This window comes from Mirounga leonina, unplaced genomic scaffold, assembly GCF_011800145.1.
Source record: "Mirounga leonina isolate KUSES-001 unplaced genomic scaffold, KU_Mleo_1.0 Mir_125, whole genome shotgun sequence".
NCBI lineage: Eukaryota > Metazoa > Chordata > Mammalia > Carnivora > Phocidae > Mirounga > Mirounga leonina.
The window spans coordinates 11,998,579-12,022,324 of record NW_023270305.1 but is presented as its reverse complement, the minus strand read 5'-3'; the positions used below and the strand labels follow the sequence as shown (position 1 = coordinate 12,022,324).

The window sequence follows — 23,746 nt, the reverse complement described above, 5'->3', positions numbered from 1 at the left end:
TCTTCTTTAGATTTAACAGGAAAGTCTCTATGTCTTAGGTAGGACTTAGTTCCTTCAAGTATCTGATCACCAGTTGGTGTTGGAGGTGAAGAAGAGGTAGTGGGATTTGGGAAATACCAAGGAGAGAAATTACAGATACAGTTCCAAGGTATGCTCTGTGAATAGAAGAAGACATCAAAGAAGTAGGATGGTGTTTGTTTGTATCATCTATGTAAATCATAAATACTGAGTGAGTAGGATAGGGTGGACAAACTGGCCTCAAAGTTCCTTATGGAACCCTGAGATATAATGTTTTAGCAGCTGGGATACTATAGGCTCCCAGTTGTATACAGGATGCCAATTTCCATGAAAGGTTGCTAAATTTTTGGTTTATTTTAGGGAGATGTTTAAAAATTTTTTTTTTCCTCTTTTTGTTTATAAATACTCCTTTTAACAAACTTAATTTTTGTCCTGCCTTGTTTTTGGCACCTCCTTCAGAAAGAAAGGGGACTCAGGGTGAATTTTACCAGGTCCAGAACCCAGAAACACAAATGCCATTAACCAAATGGTGAGAGGGAAATGGAGACTAGCTATTTGCCTGTCAGGAATAAAAAAAACAGGTTTTGCCCTAGACCAAGTCTCTGGAGCATTATGCTGAGAAGGATTCAGAGGCTTAGAAAGGGGCTTGAATATGGGCTTTGAAAGGAAGTACCACAATTAATTGGTGATGTCTGCCATGGGAATGAGACCATGCGGTCAAGAGTGTTGTTCTTAGGTTGGGTGGTTTGTTTGCAGATTGATTGGTCCCCAGGAGACAAGGGTTAGATTAACCCCGGTAGATAAGGGACTTCCTAGACTAACACAAAGGAGTCTGGCCTCACTGTGTCACTGAAGCACAGAACCTGTCTGTCAGGTCTTGGTCAGGTCCTAATCGAAGAGTTAGGAAAAACACTGAGTGTGAGAGCGGGAAAAGCTTGTTTATCATCATTGATATTTGCTAAGTTCCTCACATGAGTTGGCTGGCCAGTTCAGATAGGCCTAAGCTTTGGACCCATCCCTCTGGAGCCAGCCTTGCTAACTTCTCCTGCCCTAAGGTAAGTAAGGAAGCCATGGGATCATTTGATCTGCACAGATTTCTCCTTTACCAACACAAGTCAGGGGGCTATGAGTTTTGTTCATGGGACTAGCCCCCACTCTGCCTCTAAAAGCCAACAGAAATATTGGGTCTTGTAACCCCATTTTGTTATACTCAGAAGGAACCATGACTCTGCCTCCAACCCCAAGTAACAGAAATCCTTTCTCTAGAACGAGTGCTGTGTCAAGGGCAAAGGGTATCAGGTGGTAACTTGAGTTGAAGTCCGGTGTTCTGTGCGGAGACCAGGAGCAGGAAGTGTTGAGAAAAAAGAGATACTCTGATCTTGCCAGGTGGCTATAGGGTGGGGAAGAATGTTCAGCTTCTGCAGACCAGGTGGCGGAACTTGGGGAGAGATCAACGTCTTACTGCTCATGAGTTTATGGAGTAGTTGCTCTCCCAAGTGGAGGCGGGTGGGGAGGTCCCCACCTTGTTGGCCTTTTTTATGTGGTAGAGAGGAGAGTGAGGAATACTGAGTGGATGACCCTTAGGTATGGTTAGTCTTTCTGGGGACTGTACCAGACCCATAAACAAGGGTGAGAACGACCTCCTTCTCCTGCCTCAGATCCCCTTTCCCGGAGAATCCCAGCTCTCAGCTCAGCGAATTACCCTGAGAGAGAGAGAGAGAAGGCTCCGGAGAGAGCCCCATGTGGGGTGCAACAGGCATGTGTCCGACACGGCTAGGCCCTCCCCGAAACTTTGGGGCTTCTGCAGTGGCAGGAAACGCACCACCCAACCTCAACATGTCACCTCGGGGAGGAGGAGCCAGGTGGGCCGTCGCTGCTCCAGGAAAGGGCTGCCGGGACCGGGACTTCAGGGCCTCCCCGAGGGGAGAGCGGAGCACTGGCACTAGGCCCGCGGGGTCCGGTGCCGCGGGATTCTGGGGGTGAGGAGCCGCGCCCGGGCTTACCTCGGGTTCCCGAGGGTGGGGGAGTCCGCGCCGGCCGCGGGCGGGCGAGCGGGCGGGCCGTCAGCTGCTCGGCCCGTCGCCTACCTCCCCGCCCCCCGGCTTCCTGCGGAGGCCGCGGCCGCCATGTTGTTGTGGGGCTGAGGCGGTGCCGCGGAGCCCGAGCTGCCGTGACAGGCTGCGCAACAGGTTCGCTGTCGGCGGCCGGGGACGAACCGAGCGGCGGCGGCGGCGGCCGAGCAGGGTCTCTCGGCGTCCGCCCGCGGCCGCGCTGCGGGTGCCGAGGAGCGCGGGGTCGCGCTGTGACGTGCGGGGAGCGCGGCGGGGGCGCCAGGTGGGTGAAGCGGCCGGCGGGGGCTGCGCTCCGGCGCGGGGCAGGTGCGGGCGCCGCCGCGCTCGCCGCGGGGAGGCTCGGCGGGCCGGGCGGGAGGCGGCTGCGCGCCCTGGCCGCCGCGGGCGAGCCCTCGGGAGCCGGAGCTAGGCCCCTGGCGGGCTTGGCGGCGCCGGGCGGAAACCTCCGGCCCCGGTTCCAGCCCCCGCGGCGGGCCCGGGGCGGACGCCGAGGGGCCGGGGCCGAGCCGCCCCTTCCCGTGCGGCCGAGCCCCGGCCCCCAGCCCCCAGCCCCCGGCCTCTCCTGGCAGGTGCGGACGCCGCTGAGGGCCGGGGGCGGCGTGGCCCCTCGTTTTCGCTGTGCCGGCAGAAGAGGGCCCTTAGGGGCACCCGCACGCTTGCTCGGGGACCCCCTTTTTTTTCCGCCTAGTTGGCTTGCTTTGGTAATGGATGGTGCAGAATGTCAGGTGAGCCGCATCCCGGTGCGTCAAAGTACCCCGAGTCACGAGCGGCCAGTGGGCGGATGCTCGGCGTCCACCGCTCGCATTAAACCAAAGTTGGGAAATGCTACCGTTTGACTTTAGCGTCGTTGATTTACAGGGTGTACAGGAAGCACGGAGAGATGTAATCTCGCAGGCCAGAGTAAAGTTTATTGCTTATTATTATTTTTTAAAAGACGCCCTCATGTGCGTTAGTGAATGGGTAAACAGAGGCTGAAACGGCAGATGGCTTTGCAGTCTGTAAAAAGATGCTGTATTTGGGTGATTAATCGTGTGCTTTGTCGTTGAATGATTGCCGATGGCAAGTATGCTTCATTTGAGACTTGAATTAATTGTGAATTAAGAATATGTTTGATAGAGCCAACCAGTTTATTTTAGGAATTAAGGTTAACACAAAATGATCGCTTTATTAAATGCTCTAGTTTGTTTTTACTAGAGTTTACTTGCTTACCCAGAGATAGGCAAAGTGTGACTTGAAATTTTGTGTTGTTTTAGTGAGCTTAACTTAGGTGGCATAGACTGTAGGTTAAGCTTCTTAAGCCTCTTAAGAAAATTAATTGCCTCTTTCCCTGTACTTGTTTGCTATATTGTAAGTGATAAAACCTAAACGCAGTCTGGAAACATTATGTAAAACCTTTACATAAATTAATAATAATGTCCCTCAAATTTTAAAGGTAGTAGCAACTCTGATGTGCATACCTTGCTGTGCCTGACATTCTCTAGTAATTTCTCTCTCCCACCCCCCAGCTTTATTTAGATATGATTGACATATATCTCCTGTAAATTCAGAAGTAGAGAAGGTGGAAGTTGTTTTTAAAAGCTTAATTTAAAAACAATTTCATATTTTTCAAGGACGTGGAAAAATATGCATTGCTGCTATTTTAATGTAATATTAATGAGCAGCAGAAAAGCTTGTATTTTTTAATGCTCTAATGCATTTATTCCCTCTGCTCACCCTTATAATGAAAGGTAGAATGGTCTGAAAAAACTTGACCTATACTGAATTATTGAGCAGGAAAGTACTGTGTCAGTTCTCAGCAGATCTCAAGGCTAAAATCCCAGTCTTTCCTGAATATGGGGAAATGTGTTAGGCATGTTCTGGGATTAGGATTATAGTTATAAAAAATTTGTATTTTTGCAAAAAAAAAAAAAAAGAACAGTATAAGGAACCTCTCAACACCCATCACCCACACTTAGGAGCTGTCAGGATTTTCTTTATCCATCTCTTTTTCTTCCTTTATTTTTTAGTCATTTCACCCTACATACTTAACACATCTCTTTTTTTTTAAGTGGATTTTTTTCCCATAACCTTAAGATTTTTATTTTTAATGTATCTTTAATACAGAGTTTCACAAATTTCCATATTTCTAGTAAGACAAAAAACATTTATTGGCCATCTCCTTCAACTACTTTCTTCAATATTAAAATATATTTACTGTGGTTATAATTTATTGAGCACTTAGTACATGCTAGGCCATATGCTGTTTTGCATAATCAGTTAAATCTCACAAAGACCATAAGAGTAGTACTTTTTCTCCTATGAAATAGATGAGTGAAATGCTAACCTGGAGGTTAATTGACTGCTCTCAGTCTCTGAGCTGGTAAGTACAAGAGCCAGGTTTCAAACCAAGATCCTTCTAACTTTAGCACCTGTGCCTTTATCACTCCTCTTGGTTCAGGGGGGGAAAAAAAGTTATTTGGGCATTCAATAAATATTTGTTGTATAAGTAAATGGATGAAAATACATGTTAGTCCACTGATAACTAGCTAGCATTTTTTATACTATATTTACTTGTAAAGCACTTTATGAACAAGTTCCAGAAGTGACTCAGAATAAACTAATTATATCGATAAATTATATCACTAAAACTTATATTACTTAAATTGTGGTATATTTATTCTATCAGTACATTTGCTTCTCTTTTTTTCCTTTTTTTGATTCTGATCTTTCCAGTACCTTATTTATGGAAAAATTTTTTGTGGAGTAACTATTTTTGAAGAAAGACTAAGAAAAGGCAGACTTTTTTTGGTATACTAATTGTTAAAGGCAGGATTCCAAGTGTGAAGTAGAGAAATAAGAATGTTTAGAATTAACTCTGTAAATGGATAGATCTAAAGATGAAGGTGCATCAGAAATGCTATTTTTCTCTTGAGTTCATTTTTTACTTTGTACCCTTCTGTAACAACAGAGCACAGCAACTGATGACAAAGGACAGTCACTGATTATTAGAGTCCTGGTGGGTAGACTGCATATTTGTAGGTATTCTTTGAGAAGGAGGAACTGAACTGGTCTTAAAGGATCTTAAGGCAGAGAGGAAGTGGGGGAGGAGGGGAGGAAACTGAGCAAAAATAGGGCAGTGAATGCATCAAGAAATAAGGTATTTATACAACTCTAAGAGGGCAGCATATTTCATTTGCAAATGTATAGTATTATTTTGAGAGATTCACTTAAAAAGTCATTTCACAGCTCTATCAGGATGCTGAATGATTTAGTTACTTGTGAAGCTATTCAGCAGTGGTTATGGGAGACATTTAGGGATCTATTATCAGACGGTAGACATTTAACTTGTCTCATTTAAGCAACTGTCTTATGTCTTCTAGATTATTTTCTTCGCTAATGCATATTCATTCTAGAAAAAGTATATGTGGTTAATAAAAATTTCTTATTTTCACTGTAACCATAGTAGATAAGATACAGGCTTTCAAGTTAAACCTCCTGCTCCTAACTCTAACACTAAATAGCTGTATGACCTTGAGCAACTGATTTTAATTCTCTGAGCTTCTGTTTCTCATCTATAAAATGTATCTAATAGTGTTGTCCTATGTGATATGAAGTGCTTAGCACAGTGACTACTGCTTAGTATGAGTGCTCAGTAAATGTTACCATTATTCCAACTAGTCAGTGAGAAATTTCAAACTAGCTTAATGCTTTTTTGTGGGGGGAGGGGGGTCTTTTTACCTAGTGATTGGGAAAAAAAATTCACATTTTTGCCTCTTAATTTTTAATCTTATCAAAACAATCCATATAAGAGGTCTGGAAAATAGAAGAACTGATCCACAATCCCATCTCCCCCTAAAGAATCTGTCTTTTTAGTCCTCTTAATTTGGATGGGGCGGGGGGGGGGGGGGGGGGGGAGAAAACATAGCCTACAGGAAGAAAAAAAGAAGTCTATATCTGCAAAAGAAGCTCCTGCTTTGAATTATCACTTCCAAGTTTTTGAATCCAGGTGCTTAAATAACTTGTACTTTTCAGTGTGAAGAGCACTTGGCTGGTATGAGGCAGACAGGGGGAAAGAATGGTCAAGAATGGTGGGCCATGTCAAACTATAGAGTCCATGGAGATAAACCCCAGCAGGGTTTACTCCGACAGTTAGGAGGACACTGATAACTATAGCATTATCATTTTCTTTTTGCTTAAACACGTTGGTGTAGGTATTTGGACACTTTTCATCATCCTACTGCTCCTCCTTCACACTTAAGATTGAGTGCTTAAATATAAGAATTAAGTAGGTCAGGTTAATAAATTTCACAGCATAAGTAGCATTTGGTAATTTTATTTTTTAGTGAGCACGAAATACATTTTGGTGAGTATAAGTGAGAACTTCAAGATTAATGGAATTTGCAGGGAATGATGTGAACTGAGATGTATGTGTAACACTTCCTAACATTGTGGTAAATCCTGGAAACTTGAATGGTAGAACAGAAGCTATGGTTTATTTTCCATTTACCTTCTCCTCACTAGGGGCATTTTAGGCTTTCCCTCTGCCAAAGTTCCAGTGACCTTCCAGCTTATAAATTGATTTTGTCTTGCTGCAGAAACATCCCATATTGAAAAGCTTTCCCTGTCCACTTCTCCTTTCTTCTGGTGTCTGGTCCTCGTTCAGTGATTCTGACTTGGAGTTTTTGGCTCCTTCAGGATCCAGGGTTCCAGTGGGTCCAGAGAGTTGAGTCACTTGTATGATTGAGATGTCAAGAGCCATGTAGATACAGATAACCCAAAACTTTTTCTGAACATTACTGTCTAGTACCTGGGTTTTATAGTCTTTGTAGAATGGTGGTGTTCTCATCTTGAAAAAGTACATGCTGCAGCTCCCTCTTAAATACATTTTTGCTTGCTTTCCTCATCAGATTGACTTTACCTCATCTTTGTCTTTCTAGGGGCTTCGATGGGGAAAAAAAAAAAAAGCCCCCTCCCCACTGTTTTCTGTCATCTGTTTTAACTTTTTTATTATCAACAACCATTTTTCATCTTTAAAGAATTAAACCCAACAAAAGTTACTCATAAATCATGGTACCAAATTAAATCTTTTAACAAATATTGAGTGCCTTCATGCCAGAAACTGGTCCAAGCAATGAGCATATAAGCAGTAAACAAAATCCACAAAAATTCCTGCCCTTGTGCTGTTTACATTCAGGAGGGAGAAGGAGAGACAATAAAACGTTCAGAAGTTAGTTTGCTAGGTCTATGGAGAAAAGTTAGGTAGGAAATGGGGGTAGGGAATGTGTGGACAGTTGGGTGGGTGGTAATTGAGAGAAGTAAATTTGCCTTATGTGAAGTTATTATTAAGGAATTCAAGATTTGGGAAAGGATTATTCTGTGCGTTTTATGAGTAAACCTAGTATTTCACATCATTGTATTTAAAATAAATGTCCATCATTTCAATATTACTGTTGGGTTTGCACCCAGCACACCTCTGAATATTTCTGTTTTCTAGTAATTTAAGCCAGAACAACAAACCTCAGGCACAGCAGGAGTCTAGAACAGAGATTTGTCAAATGGTTTAGAATAGATACCTTAATTTTATTTTTCCTAAAAGTGATATGTTGTGTTTGTTTTTAAATCCTGTAGGCTTTTGTTTATAGCATGTTTATGACTAATATATGTTCTTTTGGAAAATTGGAAAGCAACAGGGAAATTGAAAGAAGAAAATAATAGTCACTAATAATCATATTGCCCAGAGAAATGGTCAGTATTAATATTTTAGATCTCCTTCTAGAAATTTTTCTTTGCAAAAAATGGAATTATATATTCTGTGTAACCTGTTTTTTTAGCTTACTAGCATTTATCAAAAACATGGTTCTGTTTTATTGTATATTTATCTACAATGTAATTTTATTGGCTAAATTATATTGCCTTGCTACCACAGAACATTCATAATGTCTAATATGAACTGAGCATTCACTGTATTCTAGTTACTTTTGAGACACTTTGTGTATTTTTACTCATTTAGTTTTCAGCCTCTCCATAAGAACTGTTCTATTATTATTTATTTTACAGTTGAGAAGATTGAACAAGGACAGGTTTAGTAATTTTCCCAAGATCCCATAGCTAATAAGTGGTAGACAGAGGATGTGAACTTAGTCTGGCTCTGTATCCTGGGCGCATATTTGTTCTGTAGCATTAAAGTATTTTGTAATTATTTTTTTAATTTTAAATTGTGCCATAGTTAACATCTTTGTAACTGTATCTGTGTGCATCTATGAGTGTAAACTTACTGCCAGCTTGTCTTCTAGAAAAACTTTTCAGTACCAAAGTGTTGGGAGAAATAAAGTTAAATTGACCAGTGAAACCAGTCCTATTTCCCACATGCTCAGAAACATTGCTCTTTTTTTAATCTGCTAATTTGATAAAGACCACCTTGTTTTTCTTTATTATTGAAGTTATACTTTTAAAGATTTTTTTCTTTGAAAAATATTTCTCTCTGCCCTTTCTCACTTCTTTGGCATTTTCATCTCTTAGTTATTTCTAAGGATTCTTTATATTTTAAGAATAGTAACTCTTTGCCATATAGGTATAATTTTTCCCAAGTTAGTTTCTTAGTTTTGTTTTTAGATTTTTATCAATGATGAAAGCTAGAATTTATATAGTACTTCCCATATGCAGCATTAATCTAACTCATTACATTTATTCCCTCATTTAATTTTTACAACATTCCTATGGGGTAGGTGCTATTATTAGTCCCATTTACAAAGTCCTCTGACATTGTCTTTTAATTCTTAAACAGCTTTTTCCTCTGTGTCTTTGCCTATTTCTATTCCCAAGTCCTAAAAATCTCTTTTTCTAGCCTACTGGGTGATACTTATTGATTAGGTGTTCATTACTCAGTTGAGGAGTCCTTTCTTCTGGGATTGCTCATCTAACAACTTTCTAGTTCTTTAAGGAAAAGTTAGGTGCCTGTCTTCTGTCCTTTATACCTATAGCACCTATATGAAATTCTTAAGTTTTGGGCTTATTCCTCTTCTATATTCCCTGCTCTTACACATCTTATCCAGGTGTTACATTTCTGATGACTTGGCAGATATTTGTCAATTTGATTTAAAGCTACTCATGATGATGTTGGTGATATAAAGAAGGGAATCCACCTCCCAAGTATATAAAATGGAGAAACTTACACCGAGGAAGTAACAATGGAACTGGGCTTAGAAGGCCAGTTGGGGGGTTGGGGGGCGGGGTGTGGAAGAAGGGACCTAGAGACAAATTGAATGAAAACAGACTTGGAAATTTCCCATTTTGGGAATAGCAAGTTACCTAGAGTGACTCTGAGGATTATTAACCTTGCCTCTGGGAAAGCCTGAGGAAAAAAATCCCTCTTTCAGCCCAGTATACCTCTTTTGGTATTCAGAATATTTGAATCTTCCTTCTAGATCTCTTCGTTCTAGCTCTGTTTCTCTTCTGACTTCCCCCTTTTTTCCAGTGTAATGGGTGAAGTTGGAGGGTCCTCACGTAATCCTGGGAAGGTTTTGAAATGCCCTGGGAAGTTGGTGAACTGGTGGGGTAGGCCTGCTGGTGCCTCTCCCAGAAGTCAGAGCCTTAGGGGAGAGAACCAACTGTGAAGCTGTTGTCTTTGGAGACTTGCAGTTCTAGTCACACTTCTCCATGGCTGTTGGTGCATCAGATGAGATCTCAGTTCCTTTTCTCTCCAGCATTCATTACGTTTCTATTCTAATTTTGTTAAGAGACATTTTTCTCTCAATTTACTAGTTTAATTTTGAGGTATACAGACTGCTGGGCTCTGAGTTTTATTAACAATATAACTTGTTTGTCATTTAATGTAAATATTTTTCCAAATCCTTTTCCTCTTTCAATTTAACTTTATTTCTCATTATGTAACATTTATTGTAAAAACAGTACATGCTGATTAAAGAAACTTTGTAAAATAGGGGGAAAAAAGTAGGAGAAAAAGTGTCATTCCAAGTCCAACAACCAATAACAACCACATTTTGGTGTCTCCTACCCATCCTATCTTTCTTTTTTGTTGTATTTACATATATATTGTGCGTGTTTTATAATACAACACGGTAGTTAAGAATAACATGGCTTTTGGGGCGCCTGGGTGGCTCAGTCATTAAGCGTCTGTCTTAGGCTCAGGTCATGATCCCATGAGCTCCCTGCTCGGCGGGAAGCCTGCTTCTCCCTCTCCCACTCCCCCTGCTTGTGTTCCCTCTCTCACTGTCTCTCTCTCTGTCAAATGAATAAAATCTTTAAAAAATAATAATAACATGGCTTTTGCTCAGTGGAGTTTTAGTTCTAGCTTGGCTTTTTTTTATTAGCTTTATGAGAGTAACACTCTCACTAAGCCTTGGTTTGCCCTTCCTTAAAAAGTGGAGGTTTCATAACAATACCCTTAGAGTTGTCAGGAGGATGAAGAGATAATATATGTTTAGTGTGGTCATCTCATAATAAATTCTTTATAAGTGTAACAATAATAATCAGGCCTGTCTTTTGGTAAGGTTAGCTGGGGCTGCTGCCTGGGCTATGCCTGGAGGGAAGGGGGCATGTCTGAGGCATTGTACCTTTCTTTCTTTCTTTCTTTCTTTTTTTTTTTTTAAGATCTTATTTATTTGACAGAGAGACACAGCAAGAGACGGAACACAAGCAGGGGGAGTGGGAGAGGAGAAGCAGGCTTCCTGCTGAGCAGGGAGACTGATGCGGGGCTCTATCCCAGGGCCCTGGGATCATGACCTGAGCCAAAGGCAGACACTTAACAACTGAGCCACCCAGGCGCCCCTGTACCTTTCTTTTCTGAAACAAAATTCAGTTTCAAAAAAATTTTTTTTAACATTCTCAAGGGACCTATGAAATAGTTTATAATGAGGCCTTCTTCAGAGTGTAATTTATCTTGGGCCAACCCTGCAGTTGGTGGCTGGCCCTGAGGATCAGACCCTTCTAGGATGGCCTTGTTATAATGATGATGTCAATGATAACACGTGAAGACCTAAGGGTCGGGCTTGGAATTTTCTAAGTATTCAGTGATTGTTAGCTGCTATTATTATTTTCATAATGATACACATTTACATCATAAATTATAAGAACGTAACCAGTTTCCATGTTATTACATGGTTTAGCCGACCTTGTGTTTTTAAAAGTAGGTTTGTAGAGAGATAATTTAGATACCATTATGAATTTGATATTTGATTTAAGTAGCAGGCTGATACTTAGTTCAGTGTATTCCCCATTGTTGAGCACTCATGTTACTTCCAGTTTTTTCTTTCTATACTAACTATTAATTGCATGAATATCTTCACATTTCCTCCATTTATCATTATTTTCTTATGACAGATTCCCAGAAGTGAAATTGTTGGCTTATTGGATCTGAATATTGGTAGGGTTCTTGCTGTATGTTCTCAAATTGTCTTCTGAAGAGCAATACCAGTTTGCATTCCCATGAATTATGTCTGCAGCACTCAACTCCCCTCACCTTTGCTAGCCCTGAGTATTAGCCAAGGTTTTTTGTTGTTTAAATTTTAGTTAACATACATACAGTCAATTTTGGTTTCAGGAGTAGGATTCAGTGCTTCATCACTTACATAAAACACCCAGTGCTCTTCACAACAAGTGCCCTTCTTAATACCCATCACCCATCTAGCCCATCCCCCACCCACCTCCCTCCATCAGCCCTGTTTGTTCTCTCATGGCAGGGTGGGGTGCCTGAATGGCTCATTCATTGAGCATCTCCTTGAGTGTCTTATTGAGCATCTGCTTTCTGCTCAGGTTGTGATCTCGGGGTCATGGGATGGAATCCTGTGTTAGGCTCCCTGCTTGTTGGGGAGTTGGCTTCTCCCTCTCCCTCTGCCTGTCCGCCTCCCCCTCATGCTCTCTCTCTTTCAGATAAATAAAAATCTAAAAAAAAAAAGTCACTTATGGCTTATTTCTCTCTCCTTTTTCCCCCTTCCCATATGTTGATCTGTTTTCTTTCTTAAATTCCACATGAGTGAGATCATGTGATATTTGTCTTTCTCTGACTGACTTATTTCACCTAGCATAATACGCTCTAGCTCCCTCCTTGTTGTTGCAAATTAGCCAAGGTTTTTGTTTTGTTTTGTTTTGTTTTCTAAATAAGTTTTTCCGGAGAAACAAAACTTCATTTGCATTTCCTTGTTTTTTTCATGATGTTAACATCTATTACCCAGTTTCATTTCCCCTTTGGAAAACTATTTTAGGTCTTAGTGTTTTCATTATCTATTTTAATAGTTCTCTGTACATTAAAAATATTGACTATCATATTTGTTTTGGTTTTTCCCCATTTACCTTTAAATTTTGTTTTCAATAAACATTTAAAATATTTATATAGATGAATCTTAATTTTTCCCTTTGGGTTTTCTTGAGTGACTTTAGAACTTAGAAAGTTATTTTTTTTCAGAGAGGAGATTTTTTTTTTTTAAAGATTGTATTTATTTATTCATGAGAGACAGAGAGAGAGAGAGGCAGAGGGAGAAACAGGCTCCCAAGGAGCAGGGAGCCCGATGCGGGACTCGATCCCAGGACGCTGGGATCATGACCTGAGCTGAAGGCAGACGCCCAACCATCTGAGCCACTCAGGCGCCCCAGAGAGGAGATATTTTACTTGAAGGTGAAGCATCTATCTGAATGTTTTCCCTCTCTACTTCTTATTCAAGGCAAGTAAATAGTTTTGTTTCAATATTTAGTCCTGATATGAGACTGAAGCGAACAGACCAAGTAGCCGGCTCTCCCCACCTTCCCCTTACAGCGGTGCAGGCTGAGTCACAAGCTATTCTTAGGTGGTTTTTTTTACCCCCTTTGTGTGGGTGAATTGTCTTGTTCAGAGTTGTTGATTAGTTCTTCTAAAACTGATTTAATATAAATCTGCAGTATTATTGGAGTAGTAATGACTTCAGTATTAGTTTACCATTTCTGTTATTTTATACCTGCTTGGTATATTGGTTGATTCTTTGTAGGCTAAACTTAACATTTATAAAAGTTCAAACTTATAATTTATATTTAAACATCTTAAACTGAAGATGCTAAGTTGCAGAACTAGAACTATTAACTAAGTTTGTATAGGAAAGTTATCTTCTTTGAAGCTTTTAAGTCTCAACATATTTTGTGTATTTGAGCCCTAAGCCTTTAGATAGAAATAATGGTAACCTTTTTCTCAGATATTAAATAAAGTGAGAAAAATATGTCCTTCTTATCAGTAATTGGTACAACTTTAGCTTGTTGTACCAATTCAGTGAAATCAAGGTAACTATTGTGTTAAAAATAATGTTGAAATGATAGTGGTAATAGCCATCATTTCTGAGCACCTTCTATGTGCCAGATGCTTTACAGACATTATACCTAAGCCTTAAAACAACCTGGTATTTAGGTACAATTATCCACACTTACAGGTTAGGAAGTTGAAGCTATATCATGTGGAGTCCACAAAGCTAAGGAGTAACTGTGCTGGGATTTAAACACAAGTTGGCTGACGTATTTTCAGAGTTCAAGTTATCAGCCTTCTTGTCCTCATTGCAGTTGAAAGAATGCTAACCTCCAAGAGTCAAAGCATTTGTGTTTCTTAAAGGATATTTTAGTGCCAGTCACATGGCTGACTTCCGGACACTAGGTATATGAAGATGAAGAGACATTCATAGGTGTTCACAGTGTCATGGAGGTGGTTCGCATGAAAATAAGAGTGAATGATACCGGGAGTATGTAGTTTATGGAGATATATACAAGATCAAACGGGAATGTGGCAAAGGAAGCTTTTGTAAATGGAAGTGTCACTGAGGAGGTAGGTAGTTCCACAGGTTCAGAGAGGGGGGAATGAAATAAGATGGGGCAGAGATAAAGGTGGGAACATATTCCAACACTAGAAAAATAGGCAGAGGATAAACCCTAAAACGCCTCATATGCCATGTGAAGGAGATTAGGTTTATTTAATGTAAAGGTTTGTTGAGATAATAATTCATACCATAAAATTCACCCTTTTAAAATTTACAATTCTGTGGTTTTTATTATATTCACAGAATTGTGCAGCCATCACCAATATCTAATTTTAGAACATTTTTAAAGACTTTATTTTTTTGAAGATTTTATTTATTTATTTGACAGAGAGAGCGAAAGAGTACATGCAGGGGGAGCAGTAGAGGGAGGAGAAGCAGGCTCCCGGCTGAGCGGGGAGCCTGATGTGGGGCTCCATCCCAGGATGCTGGGATCATGACCTGAGCTGAAGGCAGACGCTTAACCATCTGAGCCACCCAGGCAACTAATTTTAGAACATTTTTTTAAAAGATATTTATTTATTTATTTGAGAGGGTTGGGGGAGGGAGCAGGAGGAGAAGGGGGAAAGGGCAGCAGGAGAGGAACAAGCAGACACCCTGCTAAGCAGTGAGTCTGATGCAGGGCTCTATCCCAGGACCCTGGGATCATGACCTGAGCCGAAAGCAAATGCTTAACCAACTGAGCCACCCAGGCACCCCTAATTTTAGAACATTTTCATCATCCAAAAAAGAACCCCCTTAGCCATTAGCAGCCATTCCCATTCCTCCCTACACCCCCAGGCCTAGGCAACTACTAATCTACTTTCTGTCTCTATGAATTTGCCTATTCTGGACATTTCATATAAATGGGAACATAAAATATGTGTGGTCTTTTGTGATTGGTTTCTTTCACAACTGTAAAGTTTTTAAGGTGTGTCTTTGTTATAGCATATATGAATAATTCACTTCTTTTTATGGCTAAATATTCTGTTGTCTGGATATACCACAGTTGGTTTATCCATTCATCAGTGGATGGACATTTGGGTTGTTTCCACTTTTTGGCTATTATGAAGAATACTGTTCTGAGCATCTGTGTACACATTTTTGCGAGGACATAGGTTTAGGTTTTCGTTTCTCTTGGGTTCATACCTATGCTGAGTTATATGGTAAACTATGCTTAACATTTTGAGAAACTGCCAAATTGTTTTCCAAAGCAGCTGAATCATTTTACATTCCCACCAGCAATGTAGGAAGGATACCTCTAGGAGATTAGATTTTATACTACTAATGAGTGTTATTACACAGAGTCACAGTGGAAAAATGGCTGAAAATTTTTGGATTAGATTGCTGCTTCTCCAGTATGGTTCAAGGCACATGCTATGTCAGCAGGCTTTTCCTGATGAATATGAAACTAAAATGTAAGTTATTTTTTTTTTTTAAAGATTTTATTTATTTATTTGCGTGAGAGAGAATGAGAGAGAGCACATGAGAGGGGGGAGGGTCAGAGGGAGAAGCAGACTCCCTGCCGAGCAGGGAGCCCGATGCGGGACTGGATCCAGGGACTCCAGGATCATGACCTGAGCTGAAGGCAGTCGCTTAACCAACTGAGCCACCCAGGTGCCCGTAAGTTATTTTCTTATTTCTTAGGAGCTACTGTTATTTTGTGTCCATAGTCTTTGTTTTTTGTGTTAGTGTGGGCTACTTACTGATAATCTGAGTTACTAAGGATTACTGAAATTTACTGTTCATAAACTAAAATTAACCAGTTTCTAGAGCTTACTCAGGGCTCTAATTTAGTTTTCTATTAAGAAACTTGTTAGCTATACAATACTTCAGCAGCATTGAAAAGTTCCTACAAGGTACACCCACACTCAGATGTAGATACTGTTTTCAGTGCAAGCATTGGTATTGTCTGGAGTTTGATGTGGTTCCAATTGCTATTCTTGAATTAACTGTAATTAATTATAGAATCAATGTTAGATTTAATTTTGTTGCCCATTTTGCTCTTATGCAACTGTTGCATTGTATACTTCTTCATCATGGAGTTATTTTTCTCTTGGAAAATGGAAGCAGATGGTTAGGTTGGGTCTCTTGTCCCACTTAGGTGGGCCATGGTTAGAATAGTTTGAGAATGAATGGAATACGTAATGGAAGGATTCTTTCTCACTCTAATATAGTATACCTTTTTAACGTGGGAATTAGTGTATTTATAATTAAGAGCCTTAGCTATGGAAAACATGAACCCTCTGAAAATCTTCACATTGGCTTTAGAGGTCTGAAGCCTTTGGAATTGTATGCTACATTCTGTACATTTGTGTTTTTTTCCAGAAAGAGCAACTATAGGTTTGCCAGATTTTTTTAAGTCCATGACTCCTCAAAATTAAAGAACTTAGATTGGTGAAGAGAATTTGTAAATTTGTGTTTTTGAAGTATTTGAGGGAAGTGAGATCTTGTTTTGGTTAGAGATAGGTATTTTCTGGACACACTGTTGGTTTTAGTAGGACTAATTCCATATTAGAGTATCTCTATCTTGTTGTTTTGTGGTAGTATTTCTCCCTGTCAGAACTTGGAGTTTGCTTTTAAAATCCTCATTATACATTTATTATTTTATATTTGCTTTCTCAGTAGATTACGATGTTCTATTTAAGAGCATTCTTTTTGCTGCATTGATAGCATAGTTTCCAGTAATTGAAACATATTGATATTAAAAAAAAACAAAGGAACCTTAAATTGGACTGATAGAATAGGAAAATGGATGGTTGCTTTTGTACCTATTGGCTACTACTTTCATTTTCTTTACTCTCTTGTTCTGTTTGTGTTTGGGTTGAGATTGGAAACTACCAGTCACAGGTGGAAGCTCTTCCCACTCAGGACCTTCTGGGTGTGGCCTTGGTTTTGGATGCCAATCTCTTTAGGCCCCTGCAGTACGGTATGTGTGGAGGAGTGTACCTTTTCTCTGTAGTTTTTAGCACTAGATGTAGCATAGCAGGGTTTGAGAGATTGTTAATTTTATTTTATTTTATTTTATTTTACTTTATTTTTTAAAGATTTATTTATTTGACAGAGAGAGACACAGCGAGAGAGGGAACACAAGCAGGGGGAGTGGGAGAGGGAGAAGCAGGCTTCCTGCTGAGCAGAGAACCCGATGCGGGGCTCGATCCCAGGACCCTGGGACCATGACCTGAGTTGAAGGCAGATGCTTAACGACTGAGCCACCCAGGCACCCGGAGGGATTGGTAATTTTAGTTAAATGTTTTTGGTAAAACAGACTTGTTACTTAATATTGTTTATAATAGACAAGAGCAAAGCTCTGGGTCATATTTGCTGTTGTGTTAAAAGATGGTGTAGTAGAATGCAAAAATATATTTGGTCTTTGTCCCTGGTTCCTGGCACAGTTCTCCTAAAACCTTTGGAATTTCCTGAATGATAGGAGTGTCTTTTATTCATAATAAGCCCCTTCCCATCACACCTGAGGTATACTAATGAGGCTTAGAGTGGTACCCCTAGATAGCCTCAGGATGAGGATACTTTCCACCCCACCCATCAACCTCCAGGAAGAGGAGGTGGGCCCTAGAGATTGAGCTCTATAAAAGCTCTAGGACAATGAGAGCTTCCAGGTTGGTAAATGTATTGTGCTGGGAGGGTGACATGCCCTGCCCCCCATACCTTGCCCAGTATGTCTCTTCCATTTGGCTGTCCTGAATTGTATCCTTTATATTAAAACAGTAAACGTAAATAGTTTTTTCTGAGTTCTGTGAGCTTTTCTAGCAAATTATCAAACCCAAGGAGGGGATCATAGGAACCTCTGATTTATAGCCAGCTGGTCAGAAGATGGCCCAGGACTAGTGACCAGTGCCTGAAGTGGGGGCAGTTTTGTGGGACTGAGGCCTCAACCCGTGGGGACTACATCACACCAGGTAGTTAGTGTCAGAATTGAATTGAATTGAATTGTTGGACACCCGTTGGTGTCAGAAAAAAAAAACTCCATAGAAGGCATTACTGGTTTTTGAAAGACAAGTAAATTTACCATAGACTTCTCTTCTTTGAATTACTGAAAATTGTCTGTTTTTAATTGCTTGACATTTTGGTGTATGTGGTTTATATGAGATTTAAAAAAAATAGCAACAACAAAACTTGGAAAATAAAAAAAATTCAGTCCATCTTTCAACCTAAGTCAACTACTTTTAGCATATTAATGCCTTTTTTTTTTTAAGATTTTATTTATTTATTTGACAGAAAGAGATAGTGAGAGCAGGAACAAAGGGCAGGGGGAGTGGGAGAAGGAGAAGCAGGCTTCCCGCTGAGCATGGAGCCCCATGCGGGGGCTCGATCCCGGGACCCTGGGATCATGACCTGAGCTGAAGGCAGGTCATGGCCTAATGACTGAGCCACCCAGGTGCCCCAGCATATTAATGCTTTTATTTTTTTTTACATTAATGCTTTAAAAAAAAATGTTGAGAGAGAGAGAGCTTGAGCAGGAGGGGCAAAGGGAGAGGGAGAGAGAATCTCAAGCGGACTCCTAGCTGAGTGCAGAGCTGGATGCCAGGCTCGATCCCACGACTCTGAGATCAGGACCTGAGCCAAAACCAAGACTGTGCCACCTTGTGCACCCCAGCATATTAGTGCTTTTTAGTCAGAGTATGTATCTATTTACATACTTAAACACATACATACATAATTTTTACATAATTGTAATCAGTATAGATTTTTGTCTACTTATTACATGGAAGGTATTTTTTTCTGTGTTACTTCATGATTTTCATAAATATTAATGGCTGTGTTATTTTTATCTAGTAGATAGACTATGATTTATTAACCATACTCCTATTTTCAGGTGTTTGGGTTCTTTCAAGTTTTTTGCTATTACAAATAAAACTGTGATAAATATTATTTGGTGAACATATATTAAACAGCCTGTCAGACTCTTATTAGGTGCTTCACAAAGATAAGGTCCTTCCCTTAAGAGGTGTTCTTCTAATCCTTGACATGTGCATATATAATTTTGAATATTTGCATCCATATTCTAGAATTTTGTGTTTTTTAAAAATTTACTTTATATCACAAACATTACCTATCTACTGTAGCCTTGAAATTATCGTTTGTGCCACATGCATAGTATTCTGAAATTTATTTTCTTGTTCCTTTCTCTATTGGATAAATTAACCTGATTTGTATACTCAGTCATAAAAGAAAAGATTGACAAATTTTGGTATGAAAATAAAGAAGTTGATATAGTAAAAGATGCCTTCAAATCAAAAGGCAACAAGCTGGATGAAAAGTTTTTATGACACATGTTACGAGTCTGGGAGAGTGAGGGAGAAAGTGTGAAATGGTCGTGGGTGGGAGGGCGGAGCAGATGGACTAGGGAAACATGGACTTGTCAGGCTGGCAGGAGTTAGTGGTCAGGAGTTTAAAGTGATGCCAGTCAGCACCTTCATTCGTGTGGCCGTGAAATAGCAGTGGGGTTTTACCAGATGCATAGTATACAGGAAGAGGGGAGAGTGAACTTGAGGATGCATACAATGACTTATAATTTGGGTAAGGAGGGATATTAGGACCTAAGGAAGGGGATGTTAGGGCATAAGGAAGAATGAGAGACAGTGAAAAGTTGCCAAGACCAATAGATTGTAGGTCCTGGCAGAGTTAAAGAATTGCTGGAGTTTGGGAACTAGAGAGAGTGGGCTGTTGAGCAAAGCTCTGGTGAAGGGAGGGTGGGAGGCTTGAAGTGGGTTACAGAGGAGTGCAGTCATCCTGATAACAAGGCCTAGGGTGTGACCTGGGAGTGCCTGGCTAAGATAAGATGGAGAATAAGACATTTGGAATACAAGGGGTCAAACACTTGGAGGCCAGGATGTGGGCAGTATCATCTGTGTGGATGACTTGACTTCACCAGAAAGTATGGGAATAATGGTGGAGAGGGGATGGTGAGGTAGGTGTGAAAGCAGTTAAGGAATTGCCATGGTGATTGTAGGGGACAACAGTGAGGGAGAGCCGGTGGTCAAGTCAGATGCACTAGTGTTCTTTTTCAACTTTTATTTATGAAAAATGTCAAACATATGCAAAAGTTGAAATTGATCACTTATTTTCTATTTACCTTCATTTACCCATATACTTTTTAATTTAATGTTTTTGTATTTTTGCGTGAGCTTTAATTCTTTTTGGAAGAAGGCAGGCTATAAATAATTCCATTTCCAGTTCCTTTCCAGAAGAGTTGTGCCAATTACATTTCTATCAGTTGGTATTAATATAATACTCATTTTTACAGCTATTGTTATAGTTCCTTGCATTGTTAAGCTCTTCACTATTTCATGTGAATAAACCGCCACGTATTTTCCCAGACCACGCTCTTCACTCTGCTTTTCAGTCTTTACCTCAGCCTAGAATGTTTTTCTCCCACATTTATTCATGTAACGAATGTTTCCATGTGTAAGGCATAGCTAGTTGAACACAAGCTGAAATGCACATACCTGGTTGATTCATGGGAACATATTTGCATGTGACCTTCTCTTGTTGCTTGAAGAGAAGAGAAATTTGTGCTTAGGCACCTGGGGGCCCAGGAGATCCAAGAGTTTGTTTTCAGCCCTGCCCTTTGGACTGTCTGGCCCAAAGAAAACACGTATTTTCTCAACTCCTTTTCCTTCTGCTTCCAAACTTATATGTGTCTTTATTTATCCTTATTATCTGTTTTGTCCTATATTCCCAGAGCCAGAAATGTGTGCCCCATGTTCTAGCGTTATACTCTAGAGCTGTCTACTTTCTCTGGACTCTAGCTTTCATTATTAGGTAACCTTTCCTTCTCATTTTGGAAATTAAATCTCTCCCTCTTCTTCTAAAAATAGTTTTGTTCTCCCATCTAAAAGGAAAGCCTTATAACCTTGCCTCTTTCCTGAAGCCTCCTATCTCTCCTCCCCCCACCTCCCTTTTCTTCCTTTGTCCTTTAACAACATACTTCTTGAGTCACCTACACTTCTCCTCCAGTTTACTGCTGGGTCTACTTCAGTTTGACTTACAGCCAGTTCCCTGCACAGATTGCCAAAACTCATGGCTTAGTCTTGACTTCTGTGACATTTGACAATTATGACCATCATCTCCTTGAAATGCTTTTCTTTACTCTATATTCTGATTTCTCCTTTTTCTCAACCTCTGCTCTGATCGTTCTTCTCCTGTGTCCTGTACATGCTTTTTGTGGATAATGTCATCCACTGACCTGTTTACAGCTATCCCCAATCCATGGTAGCTACCAAATCTAGGTCCACAGCCTGGTCAGAATCCTTACTATCTCTTAGACATTTCCACCTAGATGTCTTTCTAGGTGCATCAGATTAGGTAAGCTGAAAACTGAACATTTTGTTGCTCACCCCCCAAATCTAATATCCAAATTTCTACTTTCTTAGAACTTTTGTCTTGGTTAGTATTACCACTCTACAGTCACCCAAGATAGAAACTTATCTTGATGCTCTTCTTTGATCAACAGCATTTAGCTGATCAGAAAATGCTGTCTATTCTAGCTCAGAAATGCCTCTTCTCTATGGTCCAAGTTCAAATTCTCACCATCTGGAATATGCCAGTCAGTCACAACTGGTGTCCCTGTCTTAGGATATTCAAGTCCAATTCAGTTCCTATATTGTTTGTCAGAATTCTCTTCCTCTGCCCTTTAAAGATCAGGTTCTTCTCTTGTTTCTTATATATGCTTTCCCTGGATAAAGTCACTCACTGATATGATGACAACTATTCCAGTCCCTGGTGACTACCAAATCTGGGTGTCTATCTCAAATAAATACTGGCTCTCCATGACTAGCACAGTGAAATTCAAAATCAATAGCATGACATACTTTGTCCCTTAAATTGTGTGATCTTGGCAAGTTAATCTCTTTGGCTTCTCTTTAATTGTTTCTAAAATAAAGGGGATGGAATTCAGTATGCTGTTTAATTCTTTAAAAAAATCATCAGAGAAAATATTATAGAGAAGCCTCAGTATGTAAAACAAAAACAGAGCTACTTTCATTGAAGTTGGTATCCTCTTCCAACCCTCCATTCCTCTTCCCTACTCCACATCTGTTGTATTTCTTTGAAATTTCTAGAACTGCAAAGAGCAAAATTTAAAACTATCGGGTTTCTTAAGGTCTCTTTTAACAATTAAAATTAAATGAGTTCTGGGGCGCCTGGGTGGCTCAGTCAGTTAAGCGTCTGCCTTTGGCTCAGGTCATGATCCCAGGGTCAGGCAGGGAGCCTGCTTCTGCCTCTCCCTCTGCCTATCTGCCTACTGTGATCTCTCTCTCTCTGTCAAATAAATAAATAAAATCTTGTTTAAAAAATTAAGTGAGTTCTTTGAAATCGCATGGCTCTCAAATCACACCATCTTTGAATAGGAAAGGCTCTACTGTGATACTGGCTGTGTACTTTCCTTTTAAACAGTCCTTCCTGTAGATTCAGGTACTTTTCCTTTCTCTCTATCAGTGCCTATCCACACACCTATACAATGTCTTTCATTCTGAGGATGCATGGAACCCACTTACTTTGCCAACATGATCATGTTAGATCGTTCTTACACAAATATTGCCTCCTTTGTGATATGTGCCCTAGAGTTTAACTTACCTCCCAAGTAGTGGTAGTTCTGTCCTCTGGGTTCTTATAACATTCTTCAAATCCTTTTATTATGGTGACTGTTAATGTTTGATAAATAAAGAAATGGATGAATGAAAGAAGGGATGGCTAGATAGGGAACAGATGTAGAGAATATATATACACTGTACCTCTTACTGCAGAAACTGTAAAGAAGTAGGTAATTTTGCCTCAGTCATTCTCTCATAAGACCAACCTTGATCTCCTTAGGAATCAGATGAGGAAGGAACATTTTCTCCAACTCATCAGTAAGTTTGGAGAGTTGGCTCTGTGTAAATAGCACATGAAGTGGAGGAGGCACTGGAAAAAGTTTTTTAAGATATGCCTTCAGGGGCGCCTGGGTGGCTCAGTTGGTTAAGCGACTGCCTTCGGCTCAGGTCATGATCCTGGAGTCCCGGGATCGAGTCCCGCATCGGGCTCCCTGCTCGGCAGGGAGTCTGCTTCTCCCTCTGACCCTCCTCCCTCTCATGCTCTCTGTCTCTCATTCTCTCTGTCTCAAATAAAAAAAAAAAAAAAAGATATGCCTTCAGGAACATTATCTTGTTTTTGAATGTCAGACCTTCAGTCAAATTTATTTAAGCTAAACGATGTTTAATGAACATGATAAGTATAATTGAAAAACCTAAGTCTTTCTATCCCAATGTAAAAACTTCAGAATTCAACAGGCCATAAAACTTTATCTCTGAAAGTATACTTAAAATACTTAAAAATAGTTATGGAAGGGCCACGTTGCAAAGGATAATTTGGTCTAAAATCCAGAGCCTTGGTGCCTGCAGGGTTTCAAGGAAGTCATTTGGAGTTTCTTTTCTGTATATTCGGTTCCACAGTGCCTCGCTCCATGCTTCCCTTGCTTCATTTTTGTTTGTTTATCTTACCCATACTACTCATTTACCCGATTCATTTGTTCAGCAAATCTTTATTGAACATTTTCTCTGGGAGGTCTGGTTTACACACTAGGCCTAAAAAAAAAAAAAAGTCTCTGCCCAGAGCAAGTGAAACATGTGCAGTTGAAATATAGTATGATAAATGAAGTCACTGTGGGATGAACAAGTGTTGTGGACAACACAGGAGACAGTGACTAACTGGGAGGACACAAGTCTCTCAAATAAGAGGTGTCCGTTGAGTTGGGAGTTGAAGAACGAGAAAAAAGTGTGGTGAATGTGACAGAGGGAACAGCTCTTCACAAAGAAATAGAGGAGTGAAAAAAGCATCACTGTTTAAAAGAAAAAAAAGCTGATGTACTTAGGACATCTGAATCAAGGGGACGCATCTAGAGATGAATGTGGTAAAGTA

General features: G+C 40.2%; 1 protein-coding gene across 4 annotated transcripts in view; it reads left to right on the top strand.

Annotated features, from left to right (window-relative positions):
- The first annotated feature begins 1,916 nt into the window (after window positions 1–1,916).
- The window catches only part of ITSN2 (intersectin 2), a 140,428-nt gene continuing 118,598 nt past the window's right edge, over window positions 1,917–23,746 (top strand). For 2 of the 4 annotated variants that reach the window (XM_035000683.1, XM_035000681.1), the window contains exon 1: window positions 2,238–2,352. The gene's annotated coding sequence lies outside the window, so the exon portion shown is untranslated. Of the gene's footprint in view, window positions 1,998–2,237; window positions 2,353–23,746 lie in introns of those variants that run through there. The other 2 variants (XM_035000682.1, XM_035000684.1) reach the window with 2 other exon arrangements.